The sequence below is a fragment of the Paroedura picta genome, chromosome 5 (assembly GCF_049243985.1).
Source record: "Paroedura picta isolate Pp20150507F chromosome 5, Ppicta_v3.0, whole genome shotgun sequence".
NCBI classification, from domain to species: Eukaryota; Metazoa; Chordata; class Lepidosauria; order Squamata; family Gekkonidae; genus Paroedura; species Paroedura picta.
The window spans coordinates 72,280,402-72,304,498 of record NC_135373.1 but is presented as its reverse complement, the minus strand read 5'-3'; the positions used below and the strand labels follow the sequence as shown (position 1 = coordinate 72,304,498).

At 44.9% G+C, this 24,097-nt stretch overlaps 1 protein-coding gene across 7 annotated transcripts in view; it reads left to right on the top strand.

Moving 5' to 3' along the window:
- Positions 1-4,655: 4,655 nt before the first annotated feature.
- FOXP2 (forkhead box P2) overlaps positions 4,656-24,097 on the top strand; it is a 551,538-nt gene continuing 532,096 nt past the window's right edge. For 4 of the 7 annotated variants that reach the window (XM_077338473.1, XM_077338465.1, XM_077338474.1 and 1 more), the window contains exon 1: positions 4,656-5,174. The gene's annotated coding sequence lies outside the window, so the exon portion shown is untranslated. The remainder of the gene's footprint in view (positions 5,175-24,097) is intronic. The other 3 variants (XM_077338477.1, XM_077338476.1, XM_077338479.1) reach the window with 2 other exon arrangements.

Genomic DNA, 24,097 nt, shown 5'->3' with positions numbered 1-24,097 from the left:
ACAAGGCCTAGGAATAAGGTAGCCAGCCTCAATTGGTGAGCCACCAAGCTGGCTGTATGAAAAAGCAGACTTGAGTACTTCAGCACTGTTCTGGTTGTTTTGTCGTTTCTCACCCAGCAGGGATCCAAAGCATCTTACAAAATTGTTCTTTTTTGCATAATCACAACCCTATGAGTTAGACTGAAGGAAGGTGACTGGACAAAGGTCACAAGCTTTCTGGGCAGAGGGGAGATCAACTGTTAGGATATGCTGGCTGGTCTCTTCCTTGACACAGGATGCTGGACAAACCTATCTGGCTTTAGCCCTACATAGGAAGATAAGGCACGCATCCTACTCTTTTCCCTTTGTGCTGTCTCTTGGTCCTTATTTGAATGCAGAATCGGTAGGACAGGAGCAAGGAACTGCAAAGGAGCCAAGTGCTGGTGATCAGTGTGAGCATCATCCACCCAAGCAGGCAACAGGGACAGTGCATAGCTTCCAGTAGGCGGCTTTAGCTGGGGAAATTATTTTCCAACTCCTGATTCCTAGTGGCCATCTGGAAAAATGTTATGAGGCAAACCTCATTTGAACTGGAGACCCACAGGTACAAGTACAAGAAAGAGACCAGTGCGGGTGGAAGAGAATCACCAGCTCTCATTAAGATTTATTAGGAGGCCGGTGGTTTGTAGTCCCGAAGTTTAACGACAGATGGTGGTGTAACTCCACCAATTTATCAACTCCTTTGATGTTGCAGGAGAGATTCCCCTTGATTTGATTTCAGTGTTAAAAGCCAGCATTTCCTTCTCTTCTGAGCTGTCTCTTAACAATTGGTGTATGTGTGTAAGGGGAGAGGGGGATTAGAAAAATAATGTAATTTAGAAGAACAGCCTGTTTATTGTTTTCTTCTTTCCTTTTATAAACAAGCATAATGGGAAATGGAAATCTAATCTACACCAAACGCTGTGAAGGAAAGAAATGCATTATATTAATTAAAGGAAAATGTTTGAAAGTGGTTTTGTTTTGTTTTTGAGGCATGAAATATAATACAACTCTGGTGGACTGAAAATTTCGAGTATGAAACAAGAACAAAAGGGAGTGGGAAGCCCTGTTTTTCATCTCAAGAGAGTTGAACAGATTTATTAATTGGTAATAACTACCTTTTTTCAGCAACAAAAGAAGCCAGAAAACGTTTCTCTCCTGATGTGTTTGGAAAGGTGTCCTGTACAACAAGCTAAGTATTTTGTTTTCAGGTCAACTTGGAAGGAAGTTTCCCAGTAACCTGCAGGAAACTTCCTCCCAAGGAAGCATGGCCAGGATCGACCGCCTACGCCAGCTACAAAGAGGCCCCATATCCCGCCAGGTGCGCATCGCCTTTCGGCACAAGGCGCTCTCCGCGGGAACGGGAGAGCTCAGGCCGCCTCCTTCGAAACAAAGGCCGGCTCTAGCGGGACTTCCACGGAGGCAAAGGCGGGCTCTCCCCCCAGCGCAGCCCTCCCTAGCGCCGGAGGGAGCTCTCCCGGGACCCGGCGCTCCATGGCAGCAAAGAAGGCTGGGAGCAAGTCCCGCGAACTTGCTCGATGTCGGGGCTCCAGGCGCGGGCAGCTGCCCCCTGCCTTTTGCTTGGCTTCCGGGCCAACAATTGCGCGGCTCACAGGAATGGGCGTCCCGTGAACCCGGCGCTTGCGGACCCGCCGAGGGCAGAGCCGGAGCGCGAAGCTCTGCCCGGAAGGCGGCGCCGGGAGAAGGAGGCAGAGGAGTCCCTGCGCCAAAGGCTGCAGGCTGTCAGTAGCGCGCGGGCCGCTTGCTTTGGCCCCCCTGGGAATTATTTCGTTGGACGCGTCCCCGGCGAGGTCTGGCGGCACGACGGATCGGCCCCAGGCGGGAGTATTCGTTCTCCCTTCTTCTCGCCCTCGAGAGTCCTCGCTCGCTCGGCCGAAGCCCACTTCGGAGAGAAACTTTTCCGCCGCAACTTCCAACCACTCCTCGCGTGCCTCAGCCTAAACATAGGTGGCTCGGCCGTCGAAGCGCCCTCGATCCTTTCAAAGTATGTCCGAGGCGGGTCTGCTGACGCCCGCAGCCGGTTGCCCTCCCGGCCGCATTTACTCGGAAGTAAGGCCCGCTACGCTCCCTTTGGCGCACGCGCTCGGCAGGCCGGCTCTGTCCTGGGAGTCAGCTCAGCTGCCACCTGTGCCGGGAGAGGGGCCTTACTCCCGAGTAAACCGCGCTCCAAATGGCGGGCAGGGAGGGGCGCTCGGCGAGCAAGTCCAGGAGGCGGAGGTAGGACCAGAGTTGCGAGCGCCAAAGGGGATACGTTTTACGACCACCCATCAACAAGCACAGTGCCCCGGGGCACTCAATAGCCTTGAGTGTTCCTGCCCTTGGACTGAACTTTCACCTCTCGAACCCGGCGCAACCCTATTGGCGGAGAGGGAGGAATCTGAGCAGCGGAGTCCTCGGCTCCCAGTAAAACCTGGCGTCCTCACCCCATTTCCCCCTCTTCTGTTCCCTTGCCTCTCGGGCGAGAAGGGAGCAGGGTGGGTCGCTATGCTGCTCGTACGTCTGCAAAGATCTATACCTCGGTAGCTAGGCGAGAGACTTGTCCGGGTTTACACGGACTCTGCTAGGAAATGGCTGCTTTCCAGGTCACATAATAAACTCTTGTCCAACTTTCGCTTACTTCAGATCTTTGCACCTTTCCGCACTTCTGAGCCAGAGGATCCCACCCCCTTACCCCGCAGTCTTTAAAGTTTAATCACGAGTGAGTCCCCGACTTTTCCAGCATCTCTTCCAGGTTGTTCAAGGAAATCGAAGCTAGGAATGTCTAAACAAAACTGCTTCCATCAGCACCTTTGTGAAATAAAGGGAATAGAGGGTAGGCATCGCTCTAAATCCAAGCGAAAGAAAAACGAGCCGCTTCCCCACCACTCAGTTCGCAGCCGACGCGCAAGCTTTAAGTGCTTAAGAATAACCCCCCCTCACACACACACACACACACACACATTAGCCGCCAGTAAGTAAATAAAACCCATTGTTTGCGTTTTTTCAAAATAAATTAGTGGCGATCACTTCCTGTTCAGGTTATCAGTAAATTTAAAAGAACATTTCCAATTTAAAAAGGTATTGGAAGAAAGCCCAAGGCAGACTTTCAAGTTTTGCGATATGAGTTTGTATTTAAGTAAGCGAAAGAAGAAATTGTGCATCGTTTTGAAATACATTGGGCGGGCCCGTAAATTATAACAGTAAATAAGGTTACAAATGAGGAAAACACCTTTCACTTGGGGAATTTGGCTATTAGGCTGGAAACTGTTGCAACCACGTAACTTGAAGCGCTTGAATTTATATGGCTTCCAGTCATATATGCTCGTGGGGTGCAACAGTTTAAAAAGCAGCTAGTTGTTGATCGCTTTACCCTCCCTCTGGGGTGAGGGACTAGAACTGTTTCATTCGGAAAACAAGATCTGAGCTCGGGGGCGGGGGTACGATGCGTAGCATCGAGCTTGGCGTGTATGGATTTGAAAGCCGTGTGTGAACAGGGATGCTCACAGAGCTGCTTGTGGTTTTACAGCGTGCAAACAGATGTTACGAAGCTCGCTTCACTTTCAGGGTTGTTCGCGATGCTCCCGAAAACGCGCGCCATCCCAAAAAGTGCCCCAAGATGCTTCAGAAGTTGGCCTTCCCCTTACACCTCATCCCGATACCTTTCAGTGCATTTTAAAGGTGGCTCTGTGGGTATCGCCAAGGAGACAGGGTAGCAAACACACCTTACAGAAGGCGAGACGCTTACAGGATCTCCTCAACCCTTGGCTAAACGCCACGCTCGGCTTTGCAATCAGGGAGTGAAAAGTGCGGGCGTGTGGGTGTAGGCGCGGGATTTCGGCGTAGCCTTGGAGCAAAAGTACCTCCGAGCATGTGCAGTGTACCTCTGCCTCTTGCAAGGTAACCAGGCAGTTCAGTGCCGGAGATTAAGGGTTGAGGGCAGGCGCCGCGGAATTGATGCACGAGCCGTATTCTTCCCAGTCATTCAGGCGACAAGCGCAGCGGGGGACTAATTAGCTCGCGCGGGATTTACCGCCTTTTTCTTTGCACGAGATTTGAACACGTGTGGGGTGTGTTTACGGTTGGAGAGTTGGCCTAAGTTGCGGGAGGAGAGCCGTGTTTCGAGAGTTTGCCTGAAACGCGCACGCTTTGCTCCAAAAGCCTCAAAGCGCGGCCCATGTCTGAAGAAGCCCTCCGCCTGTCTCCAAAGTTCCCTTCTCCTTGGAGTGGACTCCCCCTTCCGCCTGAAGGTTGCAGGCGCCACTCGGCCCTGCCAATTGGCCATCTAAAGCTTTGTTTTCTCTTCCCCCTTCGCTAAACGGCTTGTGGCGGAGGCGGAGAGCAAACAAGTTCGCTAATGGCTTGTTTACATAGCAGGTGGACCTGACGTCAAGGAGGACGCTTCCCTGCGAATCCTAATAACATCCTGCTCCGCCACCAAGCCTTCTTGGCGGGAGAAAGCTTAGGCAGAGGGAAGGAGAGTGGCAGGTGGGCCAGGGAAAGCCCGCCAGCCCCTTTCACTTTTTGGAGGGAGGGGAGAAGGAGCGACCGCTGCCAATTCCCCGCACCTCACAGGTCTTTAGTGACACAACTTTGCAATCCCCGAGGGGGCCTGCCTGCCTGCCTTCCTAGGGGGCGGGGGAGTTAGCATGCGGGCGCGCGGCGTTTTGATTGGAATCACCCATAAACATACACAAGCGGCAGCTTCACACACTCCATAGCGGAGCGAGACCCACCGAGGAGGACGAGGGGGCGGCGGCGGCAGACGCGAGGAGCAGCGCGAGCCCGCTAGAGAACGCGAGAGCCCGTGCAGCCGCTTGGCCACTCGGCTCGCTTTGGTTGGTTCCCTTCCTTTGGTTGCTGCCCAGGCCGGGAGTCGCAGAGAACCAGCGCCGCCCGCGGAGGAATATCCAGACCCCATTCAGAGACCTTGCTGCTGTTGTCCGCTGCTTCTCCCGCTCGCTTCTTGTTACTCCACCCGGCGCCCTCCCACTCGCTCGCCCGCCGTCGCTTCGTCCCGGCAACAGCAACGCCGCTCCTCCTCGGCGTGTTTTTTTTTTTTTTTTTGCGTCTGCGTGCGCGCGGCGGGCGAGTACACCCTGCCAGCCTGTCCCCCTGGTGTCGTCTCCTCCGGACGCTCCACTCAACGCGCGTTGATGGTAAGCTCTCCCCCCGGCCCCCCGGCCACCGTTCCCCTCCCTCTCCGAGTCCTGAAGTCTGGGGTTCTTGTAAAACTTGCGTCCCTTTTCATCCCCCTCCCCCCTCCAGCTGTTTCTGCTGCTAGAAAGTTTCCCTTCCAGCCGTTCTTAACGTGGGGCAAAGCGAGTGTGAGAAGTGTCAGGGGCAGTGCTCGGCAGGTGGCAACGGAAAACTCCCTTCCCTCCCCCAAACAGAGGGGAGGGGAGCGGTTGTACTTCATCTGACATGCGGGGTTCTCTAAGGACGCGTTTTTAAATTGTAGGGGAGGCACGAGCCACGATTCGGTCGCCCAGATAAAGGTTTCCCTCCCCTCTCTTAAGTGTTCAGGTGGAGAAACACCCTCCCTCATAAACCTGCCGACCCTGTCTATGATTGCGGCTTGCCTTTAGTTACGGACCCTGGCTTTTTTAAAACCTGCCAAACTTGGGAACGTTATTTGGAAGTGTGTCTTTACTTTCAGACTTATGTGGTGTCCCTTTCTGTGAAAGGGAAAGCACGCCTGTCCTTTGGAGAGGGTGACTTGACACCCCTCTCCCCAGTGTCAAGATCTCTTTGCAGAAGGAGGGAGTGAAAGGCCTAGTAGTGACACTTGCCCGCCTTCAAGCAGTCCCACGAGTCACTGACTTTGCTTCCTTCCATCAGTTGCACGTGCACATCGAGGAGCGATGCTTTATCCAACATGTTTCGCTGTCCACCCTCTCTGGCCAGGACGAGTTACTGCATTCCGTGATTTATATATTTTATTTTGCTCCCGTTGTTTGGTTCCCTCAACACCTTTTCCTAGTTCCCTTTTATGCGTTTGCTGGCTAGAGTTAACCTTGAAAAACAACAACCGAGGGGGAAGGAGTTAGCCTAAAACAATCGATTAATAAATAATCATGGTAGACTGATATGATGCTCCTGAGGCATTCTTCCTAGCTTGTTGTGGGAGAGCATGCTCCACACTCTTGAAATTCAAAACACAGAAAGTGGTGAAAGTTTAATTTGGAGATAGAGCAGGTAAAGGGCTCTAAGGCATGCTGGACTTCTGTTTATGAACTTGTGAGTGTGAGGAGGGGGATAGTAATACAATACTAACTGCCCCCCCCCCCAGATTTTCTGAGTGATTACCCAGGTGTATTCTATTTAAAAAATCTGTCAGTATGGATACATTTTAAAATAGCCTAGATCTTCCACTTAGTCTTCTTACTGAATAAAATTGGACTTACTTCTGAGTTGACCTTATGATTCTTTGGTTTTAACAGCCCACTCTTAAGTATGCCTCCTCTAAAATAAGCCTCACTAAATTATAGCTAAATGTGCAGAGGAATGTATTCTAAATAATTTGGCTAAATTAGTTTAAATGCTTTTAGTATTTGAAAAAAATATTGTATATTCATTGTCAAAGTGAATTCACTGCACCATGTACTACTTTTATGAAGACAAACTTTACGGAAGATAGAAATGTCCACATGACTTTTCTGAAGGATAAAATTAAGGTCCAGTTTAGGAAATTCTTTCATTCCCAGCATTTTTCTCTTAATTACAAATTGTTTTATCTTGAGTTGTGACCCTGAACTGTCCTGCTCACTATTCCTTTGATTACTTACTACCTTATAAGTGAGTAATAACAATTTCCATGTGCAATGGATTTTAGGATTAGAGTATAGAAGTTCTTCAAGCACAAGATGTCATGTTTGTTTGGAGATGAATCCAAATCTCTTTGGGAAACACAGTGTTTTGCTATGTTTTTCTGAATCAAACTGTTGATAGCTCCTTGAGCTCAATTAAATAGGAAAATGGCATGCAGCAGCCTATGAATTTCTAAAATACTATAAAACATATGTGAGATATTTTTCTTTGTCAGATAACCCAGTTGATAAAAGTTTTGTGTTATATTGTATACAGACAAGTTATAATGTACAACTTTATGTTAATGCTATATCATATTGTATATAAGAATTACCATTCTTTATGAAGGAGAAATTGTTTATATTTGACTGGCTATATTAATTTGATGTTGTTTACTAGTGTATACTCACAAGGCGCAGTCATCATCTCATTGAAGTGAGTGGCAAACATGCCATTTTTAGAAATTTGGATTTCCCCCATATTATGTAAATTTACGGTGGATACGCAAATTTACCTCTCTATGGACAAATCCTAGCTATGCTAAGGAAATTAATTGGGGCATAACTAGAACATGTGACAGAACTATCTTCAATTAAACAATATCCAAGATCGAATATGAGGCATGGAGATACTTTAAATAGATTTTAATGTTGAATTATAATCCTAATCTTCTTCCAAAGGATCTTCTTCCAAAGAAGATATATTTGTAGATTTTTGAAATATACCAGACTGAAAAGGGTTCTTTACTAGTTGTGGGTGACTTAGTATTTATGGTAAGTTTCTGAGAAAAGGAAGAGATCTTGCTTTTTTCTACTTTAGAAAATGTTGTGAAATGTTAGGATGACATAAGGATTGATCCATAACTCTTAAAAAAAAAACGAATATCCCCCTCCTGAGTTTTCTAACTTTGCTAGTAAACTGCTCATACGTTTGTTAACTAAGAATTTATTAGACTAAATTGATTTAAGTACAGTAGTTTAACTGGATTGCGAATAGTTCTTTAATTAGTGTACTGTATTTATATACATCTTGTGAGATTTTCACATTGATTTTAATGTTTACACTTAGAAAACAAAGCCTATTGGCTTCACTAGCTTATAATATTTTCATGATTATAGGACTGAATATTTTTGCATGCTAGTAGACAAAATGAATAATTATTCATAGTTTTTTTGAAAATTATTTGACTACTGTATGAAGGTCTTTTTAAAAAACTTCACAGGTTTTGGAACTTAAGGGCAAGTCATATTTACCCTGTTATCTGAAGCACATTACTGAGGTCAGTGGGAGCTAGTTGTATAGTAACACATATGTGAGTTATGCCAGAAGTAAATCCTATTGATTTCAGTAGAGTCATGTTTACAGTTGTGGCACAGTTGGTGGTGGTCCCAGCTGCTGAGTGGCAACCGCAATGACTGGAAGAAACCCGGCTACTACAGGTTGTTTGTGGCAGGAAATGTTAGAAAGTAATTTGAACATAGTTTCACTGACCATGAAGCAGTACATTTATGTTTGGCCAGTTTTGTGATTTCTCTTCACAGTGTTCTAGCAATGTGCATTTCAAAATAAGCCCGCTCACTATTCAAGCTTAAGGAGGTACTCTCTGAAGTGATGCAAAAGTTCACATTTTTAGGAAATCTATGATGGTAGAACTGTTTTTATTTAGTGCCCTGATAGCATTAGGACAGTTTGGTTTAGGTGAAATGGTTTTATCATTCAGTCAAGTTAAAATATTCAGATTTAAGGATTTAAATTTAAGCTTAGGTATAAACAGGTTTACTAGAAAAGTAATCCTGTTACTTGGAATAAAACTTTATTTTAAGTAGATGAATTTTGGATTGCTTCCTTGTAAATGTATTCAGGAGCACAAATAAGTGCTCTGCTTAACGGGACATTTGAATGGATAGTTTGGATCTTATTGTTTTCATATTTCTCAAAATTAAATGATTGGCTTTCTGTTTGCTTCACAAACACACTGAAACTAATCTTTGTGAAATAAAATGTTGCCATTTAATGATAAGACAGGCTGTTTCTTGATAGAGGAAGTGTCTTGGTATGATTTCTGATCCCCCCCCCCATCCCCTAACTAAGCGAAAAGGCGTAGCGGCCTGTAGCTCAGCCAGCAAAACTGCACCTCCCAGTTGGGCTAAAGTCCTGGCTGGGCAGGTCCTGTCTGAGGCGTGGCCCAGTTGTACCACGCCTCAGACAGGCTCTGCCCACCTAGCCCTTAGCCTTTTATTTATATAGCAAAGCTTTATAAAGATTAGTTTGTCAGAAGTAAATGCTGTTCCTAAACAGATACACATTACAATCTTACAGTGTTATACCCCTGAAAGTAATTTGACTTCAGTGGAATTAGAAGGTGAATTTCTGCTTAGGATGGCACAAATAGGCTGTAGTTCTAAGCCATCTTACAGGCGGTCATGTCAAATCTGAATTCAAATTCAAATTCAAAAACCCTTTAATGGCATATAAAACATCATTAGAACAAGGGTAATTCATAATTATAATTAATTGATAAAATTACATAGTCTAGATAAACAAATAAAATAAAATAAGCAGTAACCAACAGTAGATTCCTCCAGAAATCTGAATTCAGTAGGATTACTTCCAAAGGGGTACCAAAAAGTATTTTCATGTGGGGAAAAAAACATGATGGTAGTTTGTAGTTGCTGCATGTAACAGTTGCATGGTGTAGTGGTTAGGAGTGCTTACTTCTAATCTGGCGTACTCCCCCACATGCAACCAGCTGGGTGACCTTGGGCCTGCCATAGCACTGATAAAGCTGTTCTGACAGAGCAGTAATATCAGGGCTCTCTCAGGCCCATTATGCACGGCCGCCGAAACGGCGATTTCGGGTCACATGGAAAATGTGGAGGGGGAAGACGCGAAGCACGCCAGTTATGCACGGGACGGGGCGTGACGGCGGCAAAACCTAGAGTAACCGATTATGCACGCGGCAATCCCGGCGGCGCTTCTGGTTGCGCCCCGGTCACCTGGAAGCTGCGCTTTCTTCTGCGTTTCACTAACGCGGCTTTTTCGGCGGCATGCACCGAAGCTGTGGCTGGTTGCAGATAGCACCGTGCGTTATTGGTGATTTTAGTCGCCGCCATTCCACCCCGAATGTGCGCTATTCCCCCCGTGCATAATGGGTCATAGTCTCACCTACCTCACAGGGTGTCTGTGGTGGGGAGAGGAAAGGGAAGGCGACTGTAAGCCACTTTGAGATGCCTTTGGGCAGAGAAAAGCGGCATATAAGCACCAACTCCTCTTCCTTTTCCACAAGTAAAACAGCTATAAAGTACTTTACATATGGCTTTCATGCTTTTCTTCTTCATGTGATAGTGCTTTTTGTATAGGAAGGTCTTATCATTTGATGCAGGCCACGCTTGGAAATACATTGTACTGAATTAAGACGCAGCGCTTAAAGGGGCTGGGGAGCATGGCAACACTCTTTCTGCTATTTATTGGTGTTTAAGTCCACTAACTTCAGTGCTGTCTTAATTAGTACACATCTTTCTAATATCATTGACTAAATCTAGGGTGAAACTTTGCTTAGGATGCATTTGATCAGTAAAAAGAAAATGTCTGGTCAAATCATTTATGGCATTAATCTACTAGAACAAAATTAGATTCTGGCTCACGAAAACTTGTGGTACAATACATTTAAGGTGACACAAGGCTGTTCATTATTTTGGTAGAAGATTATCATGGCTACGTGTATAATCAAAACATAATGATGCTAATTACAAAATTATTTAAGAAGACTTCTGAACAGAGCTTCCTACCTGCCTCTGAAGATTTAAAAATGTTTTAAATCAAACTGAGGCTCTTTCTTCTTCACAGTAAATGTAACATTCTTCGTAGCACTCCTGATCCTTGGGTATTTCTAATCTATATAGGTGCCACAGGTTGAGTATTTCTGAGCCTATGTTGAGTTTTTTTTAGAAGTCTTTTTCGAATAAGGGCCTTAGAACAAAACGTACCTGTGCTAGTTGCTTTCTTTATGAAAATGATGTTTCTTTTGACATCTGAAGAATATGAAATCTTATACCTGCCCATTTAGGTGTGACAGTGGTTTTGTATGCACTTAAGATAAAGTGGCTGCTAATCATTTGGCTGAAGGAGAGAATCTCTGGTTCTCCTCTGGGCTGATGGGTTCATATACAGATTAAAGGAGATTAATATGGTGGTGTTCTTGCTGAATGTACCCTTTCAGATACCTCCATGGTGCCACAATGTATGAACTTTTTTGTACTTTTTGTATGTGTACTTTATTCTTCCCTTATCCTGTTTTACATAAAGGTAAAGGTATCCCCTGTGCAAGCACTGGGTAATGTTTGACCCTTGGGGTGACGCCCTCTAGCGTTTTCTTGGCAGACTCAATACGGGGTGGTTTGCCAGTGCCTTCGCCAGTCATTACCGTTTACCCCCCAGCAAGCTGGGTACTCATTTTACCGACCTCGGAAGGATGGAAGGCTGAGTCAACCTTGAGCCGGCTGCTGGGATTGAACTCCCAGCCCCATGGGCAGACAGCATTTCTGTCAAGATCCATGATATATATAGCATAGAACGTAAGAAACCTCTTACACAAGAGCATTCTTAACTTCTGGTAGTGGGTTAAGAACTGACTTCCAGCTTATCAGCTGCAACTGATTCTGACCTCTCTTCTTGAAAACTTTGTAGACTTTAAAAGCATTGCTTCTGTCCCCAGCTAGCTTGGGCAGTGAGGGATTTGTGAGCTCTTTCTTCACTCCTTTCTGCAATGCTGAATTCAAAAGCATTGCTTCTCTTTCTCCCCCTACCCCTGCTTTGGAAGGGAGGGTGGAGTTCCCTTTTGTGACTTCATTGTGTAGCTGTTCTGTTAAATGTGTGGATCACACCTGTGATTTGGCTTCTGACCCGGCAGGCAGCACCAAACTTTGGGCAGTTGTTGATGCAATCCAAATATATCTGTGATTGATTCACAATGTTATAATGAGTGTCAAACAGGGTAGGTTTATCTTGCTGAGAAATTTGAGGCAGCCCTGAGTTTTAAGTTGGGAAAATGGTGAGGTGTTGAGGGCTTAAATCTTCCTTCTTTGTGCCACATGCCTGATCAGTATTGTGCTCCTGAGCGTCTGATTTTAGAGGGAAAATAGAGTGCCATTTATTAAAGTCTCAGTGTCTTGTCTGTTTGAACTGTATTTGTTCTCTTATTTGTTTGCAGAAATCCAGTTTAGAATGGCAGTGATTGTTTTAAAAAAGGAAGAGGCTAAGTGTGTGAGTGATTTTTTTAGACTGTGTGTCTTGAGGTTTGGGCCAACTTTTAAAATGAGAGATGCAGTTTTCTGCCATTGTTAGAATGCTGGAGTGGGCTTGGGAAGGCTTGGGTTTAAATCCTTACTTGCCCTAGATAGTCTTTGGTCAGTTAGTCTTCCTTAGCCTAATATAATTCACAAAGTTTATGTATGGATAACCTATAGGGCCCATATTCAGCCAGTACTTTGTCATCTTCATTGGTTACCAGTCTGTTAGAATCATAGAATCATAGAGTTGGAAGGGGCCATACAGGCCATCTAGTCCAACCCCCTGCTCAACGCAGGATCAGCCCTAACCATCCTAAAGCATCCAAGAAAAGTGTGTATCCAGCCTTTGCTTGAAGACTGCCAGTGAGGGGGAGTTCACCACCTCCTTAGGCAGCCTATTCCACTGCTGAACTACTCTGACTGTGAAATTTTTTTTCCTGATATCTAGCCTATATCGTTGTACTTGAAGTTTAAACCCATTACTGTGTGTCCTCTCCTCTGCAGCCAACAGAAACAGCATCCTGCCCTCCTCCAAGTGACAACCTTTCAAATACTTAAAGAGGGCTATCATGTCCCCTCTCAACCTCCTTGTCTCCAGGCTGAACATTCCCAAGTCCCTCAACCTATCTTTATTGGGCTTGGTCCCTTGGCCCCAGATCATCTTCGTTGCTCTCCTCTGTACCCTTTCAGTTTTATCTATTTCCAGATCAAGTTCAAGGTATTGGTTTTGACTTTCAAGGCTAAATGCGGCTTGGGTCCCAACTACCTATCTGCAGGATCATGTGTCTCCTTATGCCCCCCCCCCAGTGCTCTTCGATCTGCGGGAAGGAATTTACTGGTGGTCCTGGTACCCCAGGACATCCGCCAGGCCTTGGCCAGGGCTTTTTTGATCCTGGCCCCAGCCTGGTGGAATGAACTCCCTGAGGAGCTACGGGCCCTGTTGGATTTGTCAGTTTTCCACAGGGCCTGTAAGATGGAGCTCTTCCGCCAGCCATACAGTTGAAGCCATGGTGGGTGCCCAGAGTTACCATCTGGATATCCCTTGGAAGTAGTTAGATCAGGACCCTTGCTCTCAATGAGAATAAGAGCTTTTGACCACTAGTTGGACAGGGGTTGAGGAGGGAATGAGAATTTTTATATTCCATCTTGCTGTATTTATGGGTAAATGCTAATGTTAATGTTTTAAAGTGGTTTTAGTGGTTACTGGTTTTTATTGTTTTATTGTGAACCGCCCTGAGTTCAAATGGAGAGTAGTGGTATATAAATGTGAAAATAAATATAATAATAATAAATAATAAAATGATAGCGAGGCGAACCATGTTCACCACCCAGATCTTGGAGGAAGGATGAAATAAAAATGCAATAAATGCTGCATTTCATGTTGAAATAAAGATTGACTCACTGGCTGCTTTGTTAAAACTATTTCTTCCAAAATATCCCCAGTTATTTCGTAATGAGAATGAATGTTTGCATGGATTTTTGTTTTCTGTAGTTCAGTGGTCCTGTCACATTTCTTCTGTGGTTTATGCTAATTTAGCCCTAAATGCATTTGCGCAATGTACAAGTCCATCTCTGTGACATGCTAGTTATCATGTAGTTCTTATGAAGCAGAAGATTTCTTAGAGAGAACATATTCCATGGTAGGTTTCTATAGAAGCAAAACCAGAAGTGTTTGATTGCTTATACCAATAGTTTCCTATTTTTTCAGCAGTTGTTGCTTGAATTGGTGCTGTTCTTCTGATTGTTGTATTATATGCTATATTGCCTCACTACATTCAGTGTAATGTTGTGACAATGTGTGTTTTTGGCTATTCATGTTGAATCAAGACAGCTTGATGACATTAACACAGGAGTTGCCCAGCATTATGATATTTTGGGATTAGGGATTAAAAAGAGTATTGATTTGATCTCATGGATAAAAATACCCTATTCTTCTTTGCTTATTAAGGTACATAATTTCAGCATTTATTTTGTTCCTGTTAGATTCCTCCCTCTAGTTTGACACTGCTTGTATTAAGTTGCAATATGTCCTTGAGGCCTTAAACCCAAAACTGGGAAAAACAAGTGCCTCTAACAAATTTATTGCATAACTAGAATTAAAGCAATTCAGTTTTAACACAGTTAAAAGAAAATCAAGATAAGTTTGTTGACAGAATGAAAGGATGTTTGACTCAAGCAAAAACAAACCTGTTTTTTGTGTCTGTATGACCGTTTACGCACTGGGAACTTCACTGCCCCAGCTCTTGTGCAGGAGCACAAATCAGGAGTGGATGAGGTGCACCCGGCCAAATGCTCCCCTGTGTGGGTGCAGGAAGAGGTGGGGCAACCTGCCATGACTAAAACTCCACCCTGCAGCCTGGCATGAAACCTCCAGTGCATAAACAGTCTATGTGTGGTTAGTGGCCAAGAAAAGTCTTAGATTGGGTACAAACCATGGAAAGTATAAAATACATGAAAAGCATTGCAATGACAAATATGGGTTTTATTCTCTGCATTAATGGTTCTTAACTTTTTATTTTCCCTGAATTCAGTCTCTGGGAGCTGGGGAAAGAAAACAGCATAAAGAAGCTTTCTCACACATTATAATGATTTTCCTCCATAGAACTCAGAGAAGCACACATGGTTCTGTCCTTTGTCCTCCATTTTAACTTTGTAATAACTCTGTTGAGTTAGGCTGAGCAATAGTGACTGGCCCAAGGTCATCTTGTGATCTTTATTGATTGTATGAGGATTTGAATTCAGTGTCTTTATAGTCCTATTGTAAGCATTTACATTGAGCTCAATGGGAGCTTACTCCATAGTGTGTGTGTTTAGGATTCCATCTTTAACAGCTATACCACACTACCTTTCCAAAAGTTAATTTTATTGCATTTCAGATTTCATCTTGTTTTGGAACAGCTCTCATCTGAATATTGTATTAATCTTCCATCTTTCGTACTGCCCTACATAGGGACTCTGCCTGTGCAGGCTGGCTGTGGAATAACCTTTCCTGCTTTAAAAGATAATGCTTATAACCTCCTTCTGGAACCAATATGACAACTTTTCCTAAGCAAGCCATCATGTCCATCTGAAGCAAGAGCCTCCTTCCCTCATTTCCTTTTGCAGGTACATGAAAATAGAATCATAGAATCATAGAGCTGGAAGGGGCCATACAGGCCATCTAGTCCAACCCCCTGCTCAACGCAGGATCAGCCCAAAGCATCCAAGAAACGTGTGTATCCAACCTTTGCTTGAAGACTGCCAGTGAGGGGGACCTCATCATCTCCTTAGGCAGCCTATTCCACTGCTGAACTACTCTGACTGTGAAAATTATTTCGTGATATCTAGCCTATATTGTTATACTTGTAGTTTAAACCCATTACTACATGTCCTTTCCTCTGCAGCCAATGGGAACAGCATCCTGCCCTCCTCCAAATGACAACCTTTCAAATACTTAAAGACTTCCTTTTCTCCAGGCTGAACATTCCCAAGTCCCTCAACCTATCTTCATAGGGCTTGGTCCCTTGGCCCCAGATCATCCTCGTCGCTCTCCTCTGTACCCTTTCAATTTTATCTACGTCCTTCTTGAAGTGAGGCCTCCAGAACTGCACACAGTACTCCAGGTGTGGTCTGACCAATGCTGTATACAATGGGACTATGACATCTTATGATTTTGATGTGATGCCCCTGTTGATACAGCCCAAAATGGCATTTGCCTTTTTTACCGCTGCATCACACTGCCTGCTCATGTTTAATTTACAATCCACAAATACCCCAAGGTTTCGTTTACACACAGTGTTACCTAGAAGCGTATCCCCCATCCAGTAGGTATGCTTTTCATTTTTCTGACCCAGATACAGAACTTTACACTTACCTTTATTAAATTGCATCTTGTTCTCATTTGCCCATTTTTCCCATTATGTTCAGATAAGCATTTCCAGTGAGCCCAAGTCCAGTGAGGTGTGTTCAGATAAGCATTTCCATTGTGTTCAAATAAGCATTTCCAGTGAGCTGCATCCTTTTTTTTTGGCAAAGTGAGGTGTTTGTATTTTTCTCAAGACCAGTTTTTCCCTGTAAGGATCTTTGGCAGTGTCAAGCGACACTCATTGGTCTACATTGTGGTTATTCCAGTGATTATCATTTCTGGTGCTCAGTTATGGCACACAGTGTGGGACCAAGACAACTCACTGTGATAAATACAACCTCTGTCTCGTGTGTCTTGGGGAATCCCATAATGCAGGTGCTTGTATCATCTGTGAGTGCTTCATAACCCAAGATACATTTCAATAGGGTGTACTGACTAAAGGCCACATTATAGGAGAGTGCTTTGCTGGCTTTGGTCCCATTCAGCTGGGCTCCTAGCTCAGAACCTCTCTCTTCAAGGTGGTCAAACCTGTTGGTTCCGTTACTGGAGTCCCAGTTCGACCTTATGCCTGATCAGAAGGCTCCCAGTCTACAAAAAAGAGCTCAACTCATCAAACTCATCTTGGGCTCAAGACATGATCCTGACAAACGTAGGTGTGTAGAAGTCAACTCCAACTTTTTACCATTTATGTCTCTATATCAGATGAGGATGTGGTTGTGGCATCTTGTTGTACTTCTGAGAGTGTGTTTAAACCAGGCATTCTCAAACTTGGGATTTCTTGACAGCCCTGGAAGTGTTTCCCGAATGTGTGGGAGATAATTAATTTTTAATATATTTAAGTTTGTTAAACATTAATCTGATAATAAGACCATATATAGTCATGTTGACCTGACCTCCCCAGTGGCCAGTGATGAGCCTGAAGAGGGTGGAATGGGGGGGGGGGACCCCAGGTGGGCTTGTGCACAGCTATGCTTCCCAACCAATTCTGCATGATCATGCTACTTCTGGGGGTCTTAAAGACTGAAGAGTGTTTCAGGAGTTTCTCATTGGTAAAAAAGTTGAGAAGGTCTGGCCTAAACAATCTCGGGACAACAGAGTAGGAGACGAGATCCCAGTGTTCCCAAGTAACCATTGCCACAGTGGCAAACATATGTTAAGAATGGCCAAGGCTCTGGACATCAACATTGTTTCATAAGATAATAGGCCAAAGGATAAAATTTTGAGTCACTTCTACCCTGATTTTCCTAGCATAGTGGCTTTTATTATTTTAGAGGGTTTTGTAAACCTGGCAGCTCCAATTTGGCAGGAGCTGGCCTCCACTATGGCCACTTCTTGCAGAATTGGAAAGAGCAAACAAAATTTGTGCAAATTTTTGACTGTCCATCCACCTTCCTCGTGTCTAGCCACAGAGGACATGGCAGGTATGTCATAGGCCTGGCTAACATTCCTCTCTTGGAGAAAGGAAAAACTGGAGCCTAGATTCCTTAGGATGTAAATTTTCTGTGGTTCTTAACTCCTGAGTGACAAATTACAAAGAAAATCTGTTGAAATACTTAGATGCCCTTCCTCAAGAATCCACATCACTGGCCAAATTCTGGCATGGTGGGCAGAAGATGCCTATCTTGGGTTTTAGGTTTCTCAGGTCACCCACACCTCTAACATTTTACAGTCAGGCCAAGGAACTCATTGTTAGGTCCTCACTGTACAGGGCAGGTAGTCTGCCATTAATAGGGGCCTCTGTATCAACATTCCTTGAACTATGAAAGCCAGGTTAGTGTAGTGGTTAGGAGTGTCATCTTCTAATCTGGTGAACTGGGTTTGATTCCCCGCTTCCCCACATGCAGCCAGCTGGGTGACCTTGGGTTCGCCACAGCACTGATAAAGCTGTACTGATGGAGCAATGATATCAGGGCTCTCTCAGCCTCACCCACCTCACAGGGTGTCTGTTGTGGGGAGAGGAAAGGGAAGGTGACTGTAAGCCCCTTTGAGACTCCTTTGGGTTGAGAAAGAGCAGCATATAAGAACCAACTCTTCTTCTTCTTCTTCCCCCGCATGCAGCCAGGTTGGTGACCTTGAGTTCACCAAAGCACTGATAAAGCTGTTTCGATGGAGCAGTAATATTAGGGCTCTCTCAGCCTCACCTACCTCATAGAGTGTCTGTTGTGGGGAGAGGAAAGAGAAGGTTATTATAAGCCACTTTGAGACTTATTCTGGTAGAGAAAAGCAGCACGTAAGAATGAACTCTTCTTCTTTGTGCAGTGAGATTTACCCTTACCAGTTTCACAGATATGCTCAAGGGCAAAAGTGTTGTAGTCCAAATAGACAATACCTCCATCATGTACTGCTAAAGAAACAAAGAGGTCCAGAGTCATGGAGGCCATAATTGCCTGGGAAGTAGCTACATGCCCCAGGGTCTTTCCTAGTGCTACTCACATGGCAGGGGGACTAAATTCTGATGCAGGCAGCCTGAGTGGGGTTCATCAGAGCAATCATGAGTGGTCCATCGAACTCAAATATCCCTGGAAAGTCTTCAAGAGTTGCTCCCCAATAGACCTTTTTGCCACCCACAAGGCAAATAAGACTCTGGAATTTTGTTCTCTAGTGGGCAGCGTCCCATCCTCCTTTGGAGAAATGTTCCAGATTTTGTTTGTCAGGGACCATGTTTTACACCAGGGATTCCTAAGCATGGGTTCGTGGACTCCTTGGGGGTCCATGGCAGTTCTGAAGGGAGGTCTGTGGGAATTCGGAAGTGGCTTGGTATGGGGGTCTGGGCTGTCTTCTCAACTCTTGCTCTTCTTTCCGGCCTACATAGTGAAGTCAAGGAGAGGAAGCACAAGGAGGGCTAAGGGTGTGCGTAATAATGTAACTTCTGGGGGCATGGCAGGGGATGAGGCCAGGTGACATCACTTTGGGGGTTCCTCAAAGTCTGAAAGATTATTTCAGGGGTTCCTCCATGTTCAAAAGATTGAAAAGGCTGTTTGGCACTTTCCCTCCAATATCGCTCCTGAATAGGGTTAGGAATTTGGTAGCAGAGAGATCAGACTGTATCCTGAGAGTTCCTTTTCGGCCCTGATAAGTCTAGGTCTTTTTGAATTGACAGGATGCTCTTTGTATGTTCCTCTAAGAAGGGGAAGATTGCCTTTCCCTAGTCCCTGACCAGGTGGGGTGGTACCTGTCATCTGTAGCTGGGCTGGAGAAGCTATTATTCCCTTATCTGGTGTATGGTAGCTGCCATCTGGTCTTGCTACAAAACGGCTGGGAAACCCTATCCAGGGTGCAGGGTTCCTTGACAGCTTTCCACAGGATAGTCCTGCCTGTGGACATTTGCAAAGCCACAGCATGGGTGTCAGAGGACACATTTGTGATGCATTATGTGTTGACCTGCAGGCAAGGAAGGAATCAGATGTGGGCAAAACAGTCTCCAGTCTCTCAGTGAGAGCATCACCCCCCCTTTTCTGGTGAGTAGCTTGCTAATGGTCCCAATATGGCCTTGAACCAAAGATGAAAAAAGAGTTGCACTTACTTGTAACTTGTTGTTCATTGAGTTCTCCTGTGCAGACGTGTACTTCTTCCCATTCCTTTGTGAGCTCTCACATGGTTGTTCTTCTTGTGTGGGGATTTGTGGTAGTCTTGCTGGAGCTGAAGGAAAGGGATGCCTAACACTGGAGCATGTAATAGCTTGGGTGGGAAAAGCTGCTGTTTTGGATCCAGAATGTTAGTGGTGTGCCTCAGTAGCTATTAAATCTGGAAAAGTTTATTCCACAGCCAGCACTGTCTGTGTGTGTCCTGGGGAGTCACTGGAAAATCTCTGAGACATAAGTCTGTAGTGTGGAATGAATCAAGCATGTATTCAGCTGTCAGACTTAAGACGAGCAGTTTTTGTAGTTGTGTGTATCAGATATAACTTGTGTTCAGGCTCCCTGCTTTTCTACATTTATAAAGGCAAGTAGAAAAACAATAGAATCAGGTCTTCTAAGACAGTATAAGGCTATGATATTAGGACCCGGTGTGTGCACTGAATACTACTTGTAGCAGATTAGTGTACAACACATAAAGTTACCAGATCAAGATTATCAGAGATGGGAGTTGGTGTTTCTAACTCATTGATGTTAGTGGAAATGTCATTTTTCTACCTCTGGCAATTGTTGTTGTTGTTGTTAGGTGCGAAGTCGTGTCCGACTCATTGCGACCCCATGGACAATCATTCTCCAGGCCTTCCTGTCTTCTACCATTCCCCGGAATCCATTTAAGTTTGCACATACTGCTTCAGTGACTCCATCCAGTCACCTCATTCTCTGTCGTCCCCTTCGTCTTTTGCCCTCAGTCGCTTCTAGCATTAGGCTCTTCTCCAGGGAGTCTTTCCTTCTCACTTCCAGACTACTGTATCTCACTCTACGTAGGCCTACCCTTGACTCTGATCCGGAAGTTACAGTTGGTACAAAATGCGGCAGCTAGGGTCCTCACTAGGACACCTTGGAGGGCCCGTATTCAGCCGGTACTCCGTCATCTTCATTGGTTACCAGTCTATTTCCGGGTCAAGTTTAAGGTGCTGGTATTAACCATACGCGGCTTGAGTCCTACTTACCTGCGGGACTGTTTGGTTGCTTATGCTCCCCGCAGGGCTCTCTGCTCTGTGGGTATGAATCTACTGACTGTCCCGGGTCCCCGGGACGTTTGCCTGGACTCAACCTGGGCCAGAGCCTTTTCGGTCCTGGCCCCAACCTGGTGGAATGAGATCCCGGAGGAGCTAAGGGCCCTGTCGGAATTATCATCTTTCCGCAGGGCCTGTAAGACAGAGCTCTTCTGCCAGGCATATGGTTGAGGCCAGGGCAGCGCCTGGGTTCCATCCAAGGTTCCTAATCCATCGGCCAGTCTTTCTCTCTCTTACAGAATTAACATCTGGCCTCTCTCTGAACAAGCGGGGAAAGTGGGGAAAGTTATAGAATAGAATGCCATCTTTTATTGTAATAATGGGGTATTTATGGGATTTTATGTGATTTTACTTTGATTTTATATTTTATTGTGAACCGCCGTGAGACCTTTTGGCGAACGACAGTATATAAATCCAATTATAAATAAATAAATAAATGATGTGGCCAAAGTCTTTGAATTTCATCTTCAGGATCTGGCCTTCTAAGGAGCAGTCAAGGCTGATCTCCTCTAGGACTGTTTTTCCTACTCTTTTATTGATTATGAAGGCTACTCCATTTCTTCTGAGAGATTCTTGCCCACAGTAGTATACCTGATATACCTGATGGTATATACCTGATGGTCATCTGAATTACATTCACCCATTCCTGTCCATTTGAGTTCACTGACTCCTAAAATGTCAATGTTCAGTCTTGTCATCTCTTGTTTGACCACGTCCAGCTTGCCTTGATTCATGGATCTGATGTTCCAGTATTTCCAGTATTGGACTGTCTTTTCGCCACCAGTTACCTCCACAACCGAGTGTCCTTTCGGCTTTGGCTCAGTCGCTTCATTCATTCTGATGCTACTCGTACTAGCCATCTGCTCATCCCCAGTAGCATATTGGACACCTTCCAACCTGAGGGGCTCATCTTCCGTCGTTATATCGTTTAGCCTTTTGGTACTGTCCATTGGGTTTTCATGGCAAAGATACTGGAGTGGTTTGCCATTTCTTTCTCCAGTGGATCCGTCTTGGGTAGTCCTGCACAGCATAGCTCATAGCTTCACTGAGCTACGTAAGCCCCTTTGCCACAACAAGGCAGCGATCCTTGAAGGGGCCTCTGACAATAAGGAATGGCAAATATGAGGAAATCATGTTTCTTAAAAGTAATATTTCTGTACTATTCTCCCTCAACTAAAAAGTTTTGTCAAATAAGACATTGTTCTAAAAATGAGATGAGAATTTACAGAAAGCACAAATGTAAGATTTTTCAACAGTTAAAAGTAGAAATTAAAATATTTATAATGGAAAATAGTTATATGTAAAAGCGCAGACAAGACTGTGGTTACATTAAAGTACAGTATTCTCATGACCTAAAAATGAAAATGCAAAAGACCTAATGTAGTTAGGTATGAAGAGGCTGCCAGAGTTCCTGATGAATAGTTATGTTCTTTCCCAGTATTGAGAAATTCTCGTAATATTTGTGTAAAAACACATTTAAACTTAATGAGGAATACTATTAGGAAAAGAAATGCTGATTATCTTGTGTATTTTGTAGTCAGTGTAGCACAGAAGATACAGAGTATTGCCAGGCATATTGTAAGGATGATTTTTCAATTGAAAACCAATTAGCATAGCATATGAGTGCTAAGAGTGCAAAAATATGAGGATGTTACTTTTGGAAATGATCATGAAATGCTTTCACCCAGAAAATTCATTCAGATTTGCTTGTTATCAGTTCTGAATGAATTTAAATTCCTTTTAAGGTTGTGACTATGCCCGTAAATTGTTCTTAGTACACAATAACCATCCAAGTACACCATGTAATATGTATGGTCAACAGTTCACAAAGTGGTTATAATTTACAGAAAGAGCCATAACGTCTTGAGAACATATCCAATTAGAAACAAAGGTTTATTGAGAGATAAATTAGCAGAGACACACACCTCCCCATAGCAAAAAGTATAGCAAAAAGTTTGCCACATAAAGTTACTACCTGGAAAAGAATGCAAAATAAAGTAGCTGATTTTAAATTATTTTAAAATTATAAAAACCAGAAATGACCAACACAAAAAGAATTGTGTGTAGGGAGAAAATCCCTCACTTAATTCCTAGGAAGCCAACATGCCACATAAAATCATGACCTTACTTCCAACGACGTGCCAGCTCTCTGATTAGCTCTCAAAAGGAAGGGCTCTCCCACTCAGATCAGATACTTGGCACACTCTCTCCCAGGACTCTGGTCCTCAATGGGAGAGTACTCCCTCACTCAGGGCCAAACACAGGCTGCACCTGGAAGGCTGGCCTTGTCTTCTGGCAAGACCTTGTATGTTGGATGGCAGGGAACCCCAATTGCCTTCTCCCCTTCCCTGCTACCAGTGGAGGGGGTACAGCACAATTGCCTCCACCATAGAGGCCTGCTACTCTTCTTGGCCTCCCCGCTGCTGGGGGCAAGGGATGCCAGCAGTCTCCACTGTAGAGGCTCATTACTCTTGCTGGCCTCGCCACCGGATCTGTGTGGTCCACCATTCAACATTGTGATTTATGGACAAACTTGCTCTTGAGGTGGACAACTGAGTTAAAGAAACAGTCTGAAAGCAAGACAACAGCCAGCTATATGCAATATAACTTCATTAATTTTAACTGCAGTGAAAACTTCTGATAATAAGTCAGGCAGTGGTTTTAATAATGAATTGCATATATCCAAGATATATACACTTTTTTTTTGATGTGGGACATCTTCCGGCATACCTCGTAAAACGGAAAGGTAGACACACATGATGTCTGTAATCCTGCCCACGAAGCGTGCCAGAAGGGCCCAGCCAGCAGTTGTGCCAGCTCTTGAGGCCTAGGCAGCAGCGGAAGAGCAAATAAGCAGGATGGAGGAGGGGGGAAGGGAGTGTGTGTGTATGTTTGCTTGGGAGGGAGGGAGGTTGGGAGAGTCAGAGAGAGTGTTTGCCTGTGAGGGAGTGGGGAGGAAGCAAGGAGGAGATTGGGAAACCAGCAGGTAAGGGGGGAAGGGCAGTGAGTCTCTGTGTGTGTTTATGTGTATGTGTGTTTGCGAGGGGGAGAGGGGGCCCTGGCCAGGTAGCTTCAGAGCAGGTATGTGGCCCACATACCCTCTGAGAGTCAGACAGGAGAATTTATTTTTTGCTTTTTATTGATTTGTCCTATGCCTGATTTCACTTTAAGATAAAGGTATCCCCTGTGCAAGCACTGAGTCATGTTTGACCCTTGGGGTGACGCCCTCTAGCATTTTCTTGGCAGACTCAGTACAGGGTGGTTTGCCGTTACCTTCCCCAGTCATTACCGTTTTACCCCCCCCCCCAGCAAGCTGAGTACTCATTAAGCCCCTATTAATGGCAGACCACCTGCTCTGTGCATGTCCTGATTGGTCCAGCCCTGCTCGCACCTGCCCTGAACAAATTGGGCAAGGAGCACTCTGGTGCACTCGTCACCATTCAGAGCCTGAACATGACTGAGAAAGGAGCCCAAATCACCCCTCCACTG